This window comes from Tamandua tetradactyla, chromosome 6 (genome assembly GCF_023851605.1).
Source record: "Tamandua tetradactyla isolate mTamTet1 chromosome 6, mTamTet1.pri, whole genome shotgun sequence".
In the NCBI taxonomy this organism is placed as follows: domain Eukaryota; kingdom Metazoa; phylum Chordata; class Mammalia; order Pilosa; family Myrmecophagidae; genus Tamandua; species Tamandua tetradactyla.
Window position 1 is genome coordinate 10,531,260 of NC_135332.1, and position 10,928 is coordinate 10,542,187.

At 36.0% G+C, this 10,928-nt stretch overlaps 1 pseudogene; it reads left to right on the plus strand.

Moving 5' to 3' along the window:
- Positions 1-6,966: 6,966 nt before the first annotated feature.
- LOC143686561 (large ribosomal subunit protein uL1 pseudogene) lies at positions 6,967-7,790 on the plus strand (annotated as a pseudogene).
- Positions 7,791-10,928: the final 3,138 nt, after the last annotated feature.

Consider the following 10,928-nt stretch of genomic DNA (forward strand, 5'->3'; position numbering starts at 1 on the left):
TGACTTTTCCATTCCATTCCTTTGTAACTTTCATTGCTGATTAACTCCATTTGAAATTGTGAAACTCTTTTTTTCTCTCTCATTCCTGGTCATTCACAGAACAATCAGCAAATATAACTGAGCTCTTTGAGGCATTTCATTTTATTTTGCTTTGTATTTTTCATAGGTACATGGTACTGACATTGGACTGTTAGTGTCAGGGAAATCAGGGAAGAGAAGAAGCAGTCATGATACCATTTCGAGAAAGTCTAAAGTCACATAGTAATAAGATTGATTTCCATGATTAATTTACACACACATCAACTTTGCTTTTTTTTAAAAACAGTCCATAAATCAAGGACATATGAACTACACATTTAAAGATAATTTGGTTTGGACACATGCATTTTATGGATCATATCTGATATCTCAATAGATGAGTTTGCCTGTGGTTTTTACATTAATGGTAACAAGCATTTTAATTGGATGAAGAGTCAAACATCTGGTGTATGTTCATAGCCATGCTAAGAGCAGCAAAATCTCTGCTACTGAAGATTAAAAGGTAATGATGTATTTTGAATTGTTAAGGTACATTTTTACTAGTGGATTAAAAGCATTTCAATGTTGAGATCTATAGAGAAATAATAATATGATAATGGCACAATGTCTGTTACCTAGTAAGTACTTAAAATACTTGTTGGACTCTTCTAACCATCTGGTGATGAGAAGACAAATTAAATCACTCACTGCAAGGTTATAGAGCTGGCAATAGGCAGATGAGAATTTTAAAACAGAGGACACTTACTCCAAAGCCCAAACTCTTTACCACCCTGTTCTACTGCATATTATTCCCATTAGGTTTCTGATGGAAAGTCAGAAAGCTGTGTTTGTTCTGTTTCAGTGTGAAAACTGAGCCTAATGAGGAGATACTGATTTGTTCCAAGACACCACCATTTATGGAAAATTCAGGGTTAATATGCAAATAGCAAAAGCCAAGGCCGTGTAGAGAGCAAGAGTTTTCTCTATGGCTCTTACTATCTGGATAACTGTAACTAACACCTTTATAGTATTAACTATGAATCAGGCACTACATATTAAGTACCTTACCTTTTAACTTTTTAAATCCGTACAACAATCTAATAATGTATGTTCCATTATTAAGCCCATTTTACAATTTAAAAAATTGAGACACAGGGAGAGGAAGTAACTTGTCCAAGATCACAAATCTAGCAATTAAGTGTGCTTTGTATCTAGATAATATTGTTCCAGAATCTATGCTCCCATGTACCTACTCCCTTACCTTTTTCCTGATAACCTTATTAACTGTGTACCAAATCTCTTGGTCAAACTCCAGAATTTCAGTCAAAGTCCCTTATCTCTGAATGATACAAACTGAATAAATAATGTATGAGATCAGCTAATAAGAGATCATGGAAATAGTGAGTAGCAGACAAAATTGAAGACAAAATTAGTAATTTTATCATGAGAATATGACCTAATCTGGAGCTACATATGGTTCAGATTGAATCCAAACTCATGGAAATTCAACAAATATCCTTCTTTTGCTCTGTGAAGTCTATGCTGGCAAGACAAATATTACTCACTTTGTGTGTTTCTGTTTGATGCTATTTTCTCCCTTTTGTTCATTTATGCCAAGTTCATAATAGAATGTTGCAGGTACTCAGGCAATGTCTTGGATAATTCTGAGTAGAAGTTTGGTATGTGGCTGATTTGCTTAAATGTGGTCAAATTAGGAGTTTGAGGTTAAGTGTAAGGGGAAAGACACCATGTGTTCATCCTGATGCAAAAAAAAAAGAGACTATTTTAACAATTCTGGATCATCTAAGCTGGAGATACTGGGTGGCTGAGACTGTGCAATAGACTTGGCTGGTGTAACAATAACAAGACTGGTCACAGCAGCCCCAAACTTTCCAACCTTCTGGGGTGACTCATTTTGTCCATATGGCTATCCAATTGACCCAGCACCATTTGTTGGAATGACCTCCTCTTTGCTCCTGCATTGAAGTGCTGCCTTTGTCATACATCAGGAAGCATATTCACATGGGTCTTTATTGGTACCATTTTGTTTATTTTTGTGTAACACTACATTGTCTTAATTATTATGGCTTTATAATAGGTTATTCAAATCTTTATTTTCTTTACTTTAATAGCTTTCACTGAGAGACCTCTAATTCAATATTAGAATAGAAATGATCGTGAATGTCTCATTTCTGATATCAGAGGAATGCTTTCAATATTTTACCAATATGAGGTTTTCAATTTGATTTTTGTGGATTTTTGGCAGTATAAACAAGCTTTCTGATATGTCTACTATACTAAAGAGTTTTTAAAATATAAATAGGTGTTGCATTTTGTCAAATACTTTTTCTGCATCTATTAAGATGATTATATGATTTTCTACTCTGTTAATGTGGTGAATTGAATTGAGTTTGGAATATGGACACAACTTATGCCTATCTAGAATAAACCTTATTTACGATCACTGTTAACCTACTTAATATATTATTTGATTCAATTTACTATTATTTTGTTAAGGATTTTTATATCTAAGCTCATAAGACATATGGGTCTGTAATTTCCCCTTTTTCTAATTTCATTGTCAGAGTTTGGAATGCAAGTTTTTCTGGCCTCAAAAAAATAAAAGCAGAAAGTGTTCTTTTTTTCCCCAATATCTGAAAGAGTTTGTGTAGAATTGGCACTAATTTGTCCCACAAGTGGATTAATTCACTAATGAAACCATCTGGGCCTGGATCCTTCTTATGGGAAGGTTTTATATTTACAGAATTAATTCAGATTTTCTTTTTCTTTTGACAAGTTTGGTAAATTGTGATTTCAGAGGATTTAATACATTTCATTTAACTGCTAAACTTATTGTTAAAGTTTTTCCCAATTGTCATCTTATTAGCTTTTTATATCTGTAGGATCTGTAGTGGTGTTTCTTTCTTTTTTTACCCCATTCCTGATATTGGTAACTTGTGTTTTCTCTTTTTAACCCTTTGATGAATCTTGGAAGTCATTTTATCAGTTTTTAAAAATCTTTTCAAAGGATAAAAATTTGACTTTGTATATTTTCTCTGTTGTATTATTGCTTTCTATTTTGTGAATTTCTGCTTATGTATTTTTGTTATTTCCTTCTTTCTTAGTTTATTATGCTTTTCTTTTTCTCTATTCATGGAAATCTTAAATCATTGATTTTCATGTATTTCTTTTCTAATTTATTCATGTAGGGCTAAAAATTTCTCTCAGCATTGTTTTTCCTGCATCTTGTGAGTTTTGATATACCACATTTTATTGTTATTTGGTTAAGGTATTTTCTAATTTCCACTGTCACTTCTTCTTTGATTCATGGGTTATTTAGAAAGGCTGTTTATTTTCCATGGATTTGGGTATTTCAAATTATTTTTCTGTAATTGATTTCTATATTAATTTCACTGTCTGGAAATACTGTTTGATTTTTATCCTTTGAAATTTGTTGAAACTTACCTCCTTGCCCAGGATCTATTTTGTTAAATATTTTATGAACTATTGAAAAAAAAAAAAACAAAACTAATTCTGCAGCTGCTGAGTGTTATGTTGTATATATTACTTAAGTAACATTGGTTGATCGTGTTGATCAAATTTTCTGTATCCTTCCTGATAGTTTTTTTTCCTTTATTTGAGAAGTGTGGGTTTAAAGAATAATCGTAGCTAAAATGACAGGATTCCCATCTACTTCCCTATTATCAATACCTTGCATAGGTGTGGAACATTTGTTACAATCGATGATGGTACAGTTTTATGATTGTACTATTAACTATAGTTCATGGTTTAACTTAAGGGCCACTGTTTATGAAGTGTAGTTCCATGTATTTTTAAAAATATATTTATTTTGTTACTATTTATATAATCTAACATTTTCTCTTTTAGTAACACTCATATGTATATATTTCAGTCATGTGACTTACATTCACAATGTTGTGCTATCTTTACCACCAGCCATCACCAAATCATTCCAGATCAAAGCCTTGTACATTATAAGCCTTAATGTCCCATTCCCTATACCCATCCTGTCCTCTGTTAGCCTATCCAAGATTCTCACTCTATGAGCTAATGATGGTCTTTGCTTTGTGCTCATTGGTTAGTGAAAGAAGTGTCTTAAAATGTTGAACTATATTTGCTAATTTTTCTATTTCTCTTTTTAATTGCATTAATATTTGTTTTACATATATATGAATTTGATTATTAGGTGCATATAAGATTAAGACTATTGTATCTTCTGTCAATCCTTTAATTATTATGAATTTTTTCTTTACATCTGTAAATGTTGCTTGCTTTAAATTCTTTGTTTTCTGATATTAGAAAAGATAGAGCTAATTTATTTTCATTATTTCTGGCAGAGTATGTGTTCTAGTTTGCTAGCTGCCGAAATGCAACACACCAGAGACGGATTGGCTTTTAATAAAAGGGGATTTATTTTGTTGGTTCTTCAGAGGAAAGGCAGCTAACTTTCCACTGAGGCTCTTTTCTTACGTGGAGGCACAAGATGGTCTCTACTGGTCTTCTCTCCAGGCCCCTGGGTTCCAACAACTTTCCCCGGGGTGAGTTCTTTCTGCATCTCCAAGGGCCTGGGCTGAGCTGCGAGTGCTGAGATGAGGAATGCCAAGCTGCTTAGCAGTGCTACGTTGCAATCTCTCATTTAAGCACCAGCCAATTAAGTCAAACATCACTCATTGCAGCAGACACGCCTCCTAGCTTACTGAAGATGTAATTGGCAACAGATGAGGTTCACATACCGTTGGCTTATGTCCGCAGCAACAAGACTAGGTATGCTCACCTGGCCAAGTTGACAACTGAATCCAACTAACACATGTCCACCCCTTGTCAACTTGGCAACTTCAAGCATCACCTTAAACAGATGTAAAAAATTCTCTTGCTGTGGACCTATGAATCTCAAAACAAGTCCGGTGCCAATAAGCAAAGGAGGCTATTCATAGGATACAGATTTTCATTTCCATAGGGAGAAACTGGAAGAAACACAGATGTAAAACCTGCAGGGCAAGCACTGTGGGATTTCAAAGTCTGAAAGTCATTCATCCTTCGGCCATAGAAAGTGGCAGTCCCACCCCTTCCAAGGGCCTATGCAGTGGCCGGCCTCTTTCCAAATCAACCTCGGGGAACATCGAGGAGACCACCTCTGGGCTCCACTCTCTCCAGGCATCAGGGCCACCCCCCTGGGCTCTCTGCCATTTCTGGGGCACACGCTCAACCCCTCCACATGGTGGCAGCCAGGCACTCCCAGTCCTCCAAGGAGCGTGCTACACCTTTTCCAAGGCCCGAGGCTGCACAATCTTCCACTGCAATGAGAGGGGAGACTCATCCTCGCCCTTCAGGGTAAACTCACCCTCTCCAAACATACAGGTGGGTCCACTCTCCTGGCCGAGGTTTCTTGGCTTCAGACCCGAACTTCCATGGTTCTTACTCTGCAAACTCCAATTTTTCCCTTTTGTGTCCACCTTTGCCAAGATTGGCAGTGGTTCCATTTACACCAACAGTCTCTTCAAGCCCTCCAAGACTTCTCCATCATTCTCTTCACGGTTCCTCCAAAATCTTCCCCTTAGCCATCCAAAACACTGTTCAAACATATCTGGCATTTGCAAACTGCAGCAGCACCCCACTCTCCGGTACCAAATCTGTTCTAGTTTGCTAGCTGCCGGAATGCAACACACCAGAGACGGATTGGCTTTTAATAAAGGGGGATTTATTTTGTTGGTTCTTCAGAGGAAAGGCAGCTAACTTTCCACTGAGGCTCTTTTCTTACGTGGAAGGCACAAGATGGTCTCTGCTGGTCTTCTCTCCAGGCCCCTGGGTTCCAACAACTTTCCCCGGGGTGAGTTCTTTCTGCATCTCCAAGGGCCTGGGCTGAGCTGCGAGTGCTGAGATGAGGAATTCCAAGCTGCTTAGCAGTGCTATGTTGCAATCTCTCATTTAAGCACCAGCCAATTAAGTCAAACATCACTCATTGCAGCAGACACGCCTCCTAGCTGACTGCAGATGTAATTGGCAACAGATGAGGTTCACATACCGTTGGCTTATGTCCGCAGCAACAAGACTAGGTATGCTCACCTGGCCAAGTTGACAACTGAATCCAACTGTATTTTTCAATTATTTTTGTTTAAAATTCCCTGGATCTTTATAGTTAAAATGTGTAACTTGAAACTACATATAGTTAATACCCCTTGCCCCCATCTGATAATCTTAATCAGTTATTTGGGTTATTTAGTTCCTTTACATATAATGTAATTACTGCCCTGTTAGTTATTTGGCTTCTCTTTGCTCTTTTTAGTCTTTCTTATTCTTTTCCTGCTTTCTTTTGGATTTATTAAGTATTCTCTATTTTAAATTTTATCTTATGTTTCATATATATATTTTAATTTTTCATTGATTATCCTAGGAATTTTAAATGTGCCTACTTACCTTAATTATAATCTTCCTTAATGCTTTTACCACTTTCTAAACAATATAACTTCATTTTTTCCATCATTTTCTATGTGTTCTTTTATTTTGTCATATTTTACTTCTATGTATTTTAGATATCTCAGAACATACCATTATTATTGTTACAAGCAGTCATTTTTGAAATATATTTTGAAATATAGGTAAGCATGAATTACCTATATATTCACACTTTCTGGTACTCTTTATTCTTTCTTGTTTGTCTGTTTTTTCACCTGGGATCATTTTCCTTTTCTTGAAGAACTTGTTAGTATTTCTTAAAGTTTGGTAGCATTAAATGAATTTTTTAAAAATACTTTTATTGTAAACAACAAACAAACATTTAAAAATTCTTGACAAACAAACATTCTTGTCATGGTTACAATCAATGGCTTACAATATCATCATTTAGTTGTGTATTCACAACTTTGAATGAATTATATCAGCTTTTGTTTTACCAAAAAATCTTTATTTTATATTTTTACTGGATATAAAAGTTTACATTTATGTTTTTTTCTTTCATCATTTATAAAAGTAATTTCATTATCCTCTGGCTTTTATATGTTGTTGAAAATACTAGTTGCTTCCCTATCTTACTTCTTTGGATTCTTTCAAGATTTTCCTTCTATTTATTTTTTTAAACAAAAGTTTGTTTGGGTGCCTCTTTTCCCGTGACTGCAGCACCAAGGACCATGAGCAGCAAAGTGTCTTGTAACACTGTCTATAGGTGGTGCGGGAAGTTCTACATGGAAATGGTGGAGCTACAGATCAACTTGAAGAATTATGACCCTCAGAAGGACAAACGTTTCTCCGGCACTGTCAGGCTTAAGTCTGTGTGTGTGTCCTGGAGGACCAGCAGCACTGTGATGAAGCCAAGGCTGTGGATATCCCTAGTATGGACATCGAAGCTCTGAAGAAACTCGTCAAAAATAAGAAGCTGGTGAAGAACTTGGCCAACAAATATAATGTCTTCTTGGCCTGTGAGTCCCTGATCAAGCAGATTCCACAAATCCTGGGCCCAGGCCTGAATAAGGTTGGCCAGTTCCCTTCCCTGCTGACCCACAATGAGAACATGGCGGCCAAAGTTGAAGAGGTAAAGTCCACAATCAAGTTCCAGATGAAGAAGATGCTGTGTCTAGCTGTGGCTGTTGGCCATGTGAAGATGATAGACGATGAACTAGTGTACAACAGCCATGTGGCTGTCAACTTCCTGGTATCACTGAGGAAAAAAAAAAAGGAATCGACAGAATGTCCAGGCTTTGTATATCAAGAGCACTGTGGGCAAGCCCCTGTGCCTGTACAAAGGCATAGCTCAATAAACCCCAGTGCCACCAAAAAAAAAAAAGAAAGTTTGGGTAAATGTGTGTGTGTGTGTTTGTGTGTATGTGTTTATCCTGGGTCAGGTTTGCTGAGTTTTTGAATCTATAATTTAATCCCTATTCAGTTTAAAAAGTTTCTTTATTGTTTTTTGCAATCTCCTTTCTATTTCTCCACTCTTACGGGAACCCAATTATGTTAGATTTGAAGTCCTAAGTCTTCTTCCCTCTTTTTTGTTGTTTCTATCCTTTTCTCTTTCTGTTTTTCAGTTTGGATTGCTTTTAATCCCATTTAATGGATTCTTGATTTCAGATACTGTATTTTTCATTCCTCGAAGGTATATTTCTTTTTACAGATTCAAATTATTTACTAAATTCTCCATTTTTCATTGATTTGCTAATTTGTCCAAATTTTCCTCTATTTTAAAATATTTATAAAAGTTATTTTAATGCTCTTACCTACTGAATCCAATACTATATAATCTGAAGAGTTACTCCTCCTATTTACTTTTTCTTCTAATTATCAGACAAATTATTTGCCTCTGTGTTTGCACACACAAACACACACACACACACACACATGCACACACACAGTTACCACCACCACAATAAATACACAAGGATAAAGAAAAATAAAAACAAAGTTGGCTGATAACAACAAATGAGGTTCTGCTGATTTGGCTTGCCCTGTATTTCAGAAAACCTTCAAGGAGCCTAAAACTTAAGAGGTATTGTATTTATTTAAATATTGATGAAAGTGGACATTCCTAAAAGAAGAAAAGTGTTTTATCATAGTGGCAATGAGTACAGATTCTGAAAACAGAGAGCCTAGCTTTAAATCTCAGCACCACAGTATGCTAGCCATAAGACTCTGGGCATCTTTGTTGACCTACCTATAGCTTAGTGTTGACTTCATCTACAAAATAGATATATATATATATATGTAGAGAATGCAACCTAAGCACACTGTGAGTGCTATATAATGTTTATTATTATTATTTGGATTTATTCCTAAGTGAAGTTAAAGATCATGTTCTTTCCACTATATTGGCATTGCTTACCATGTTTAATTGGAAATTCATAAAGCCTTTTCTACTTAAAAGGCATAAATCACTAAACTCTTATGTATTGTGGCATGGATGGAAGGTGTGTGAGCATGAAATGAAATTCCATATTAGAAAAACGTTGTTTCAGAGACATAAAAAATGGCAAAAACTGATAGTTTACTCATGATGACTTCCTTAGAGCTAGTTTATGATAGCATTGAAAAGGAATTCCGTACAAAACAGTAAATATTAGTGCTTAAGTTTGCAAATGTTTTCTTCTTCATATTTCATTCTCTTTGCTACTTCAAAAAATGTTTTAAAAGTTTTCTCAGAAATAAAATCAAGTGTTTGAAAAAACACTTGATTTTATTCTCAACACATACTTACTGATATTTGTTTATGGGGTGGCTTAGGTGTGATTGGATGCAGATGTTATTGTGTGTCAGAATTCTTATAAGCTTGCAAATATAGGAAAAGAGATTAATTAGTTTGCCAGCGAACTATCTACTAGATTTATCTCAGTATCCGGTGCTGATTGCAAAATAGAGAGGTAAAATATTTGATAAAAATTACACATTTAGATAATATCCATGTTGTTTAACCTTAAAAGATATATGGGGATCTTTCAGTTGTATGTTAAAATAATTTTTATCCACAGTAATAAGCTATAAGTAGGAATAACTTTTTAGATAGGAATATAATTTTATTTTAATTATATTTTTGATGAATTGTATAAAACTTATATTTGTAAATTGTATCATTAAAACAAGGCAATAAGAATGATAAATCTGCATAATTGCCAACTTATTTAGGTGAGTAGTAAGTCACTCTGTTACCACACAATAATGTACTCTAAATATCTAGATTTGAATGAAAGGATTAACGTTGCACCTGAGAAGCGCTGGATATTTGCAGTATTATCTCTAGACTAGGTGGTATCCAGGTTTTATCACCTTCTGGGCCTAAACACGTGATCATTTACGTAACTATTCACTTTAGATTGTTTCCCATGGTTTTCTACTATTGAAAATTCTGAGGCTGCTCCCCCTAATTCCACATGGCTTCTGGTCATTTCCGTGAAAATCCAGCAAGTTGGTATTTAGGTGCCTGGGTGTTTGAGAGGAGAAATATTGGAAGGTGATATGGTTAGATTATTGCTTTAGGATCAGACAAGTGGAACAGATGTATAGAATGGATGAGAATGAGGACCCGTGAATTAGGCCTATGTTGGTGAAAATGAAAAGTAGGTGATAGCCTTAAAATGATGTGTTTTAGAAGTTAAAGGAAATGGAGCATCACAAAGTACTGGGACTGTTGGGTCTGCAAGAGAGTTAGAGCAGCATGATGTAGAACTAGAGGAGCAGTGTGACTCAGTGGGCATCTGGGTCCCCAAACTACAGTCAAGATGTGAATAATTTTTTGCAGTATGTGGTAGCTCTGCAATGTGAATCACCCTGGGAAGACCTGGATGTCGCTGGTCCAGATCACTTCCTGCAACAGTGAGAAATCCTGACTCATGGGCTCCGGATCTCCTCTGATTAAGGCTAGGCTGCTACTGCCCCTCTGCTCAGAGCTTGGGCCTGGCTTGCTCTCTAGCAGGTCCATTCAATGCAGGAATTATTTCCCAGGAAACAATGCTAGGTGGAAGGGTCCATTGTATCACCAGGAATGACGCAATAATTTAAGCCTGGTAATGCAGTTTATTCAACCTGCTCATTTTCTAAATAAAGTGAAATTATAACAGTCCATTAAAGGACAGAATTTTAGATATATTGATTCTTCCTTTTTTTTTTTCTATGGGGGTGCAGGAAAAGATGGTGGTAGACCTGAGAAGGAAAGGGAGGAGGAGCCTTGGCTTAGCTGTGTCTTGGAATGACTGCATCAGGCTGCTATGGTTGCCAGAAATCAGAACCAAGAAACATGAACTTTCAGACAGTGAGATTCAAAGGGTGCTGTGCTTCTCAGGCAAGTCCATGGTTGCCCATTCTTTAGACCCATTCTTGTTTTTAATCCCTAGGAGCACTGTTTGTGTGACAAAGAGAGTTTATCAGTCATCTAGCAGAAGCCCCCTGTCTGAATTAAAATCCAGCACAAT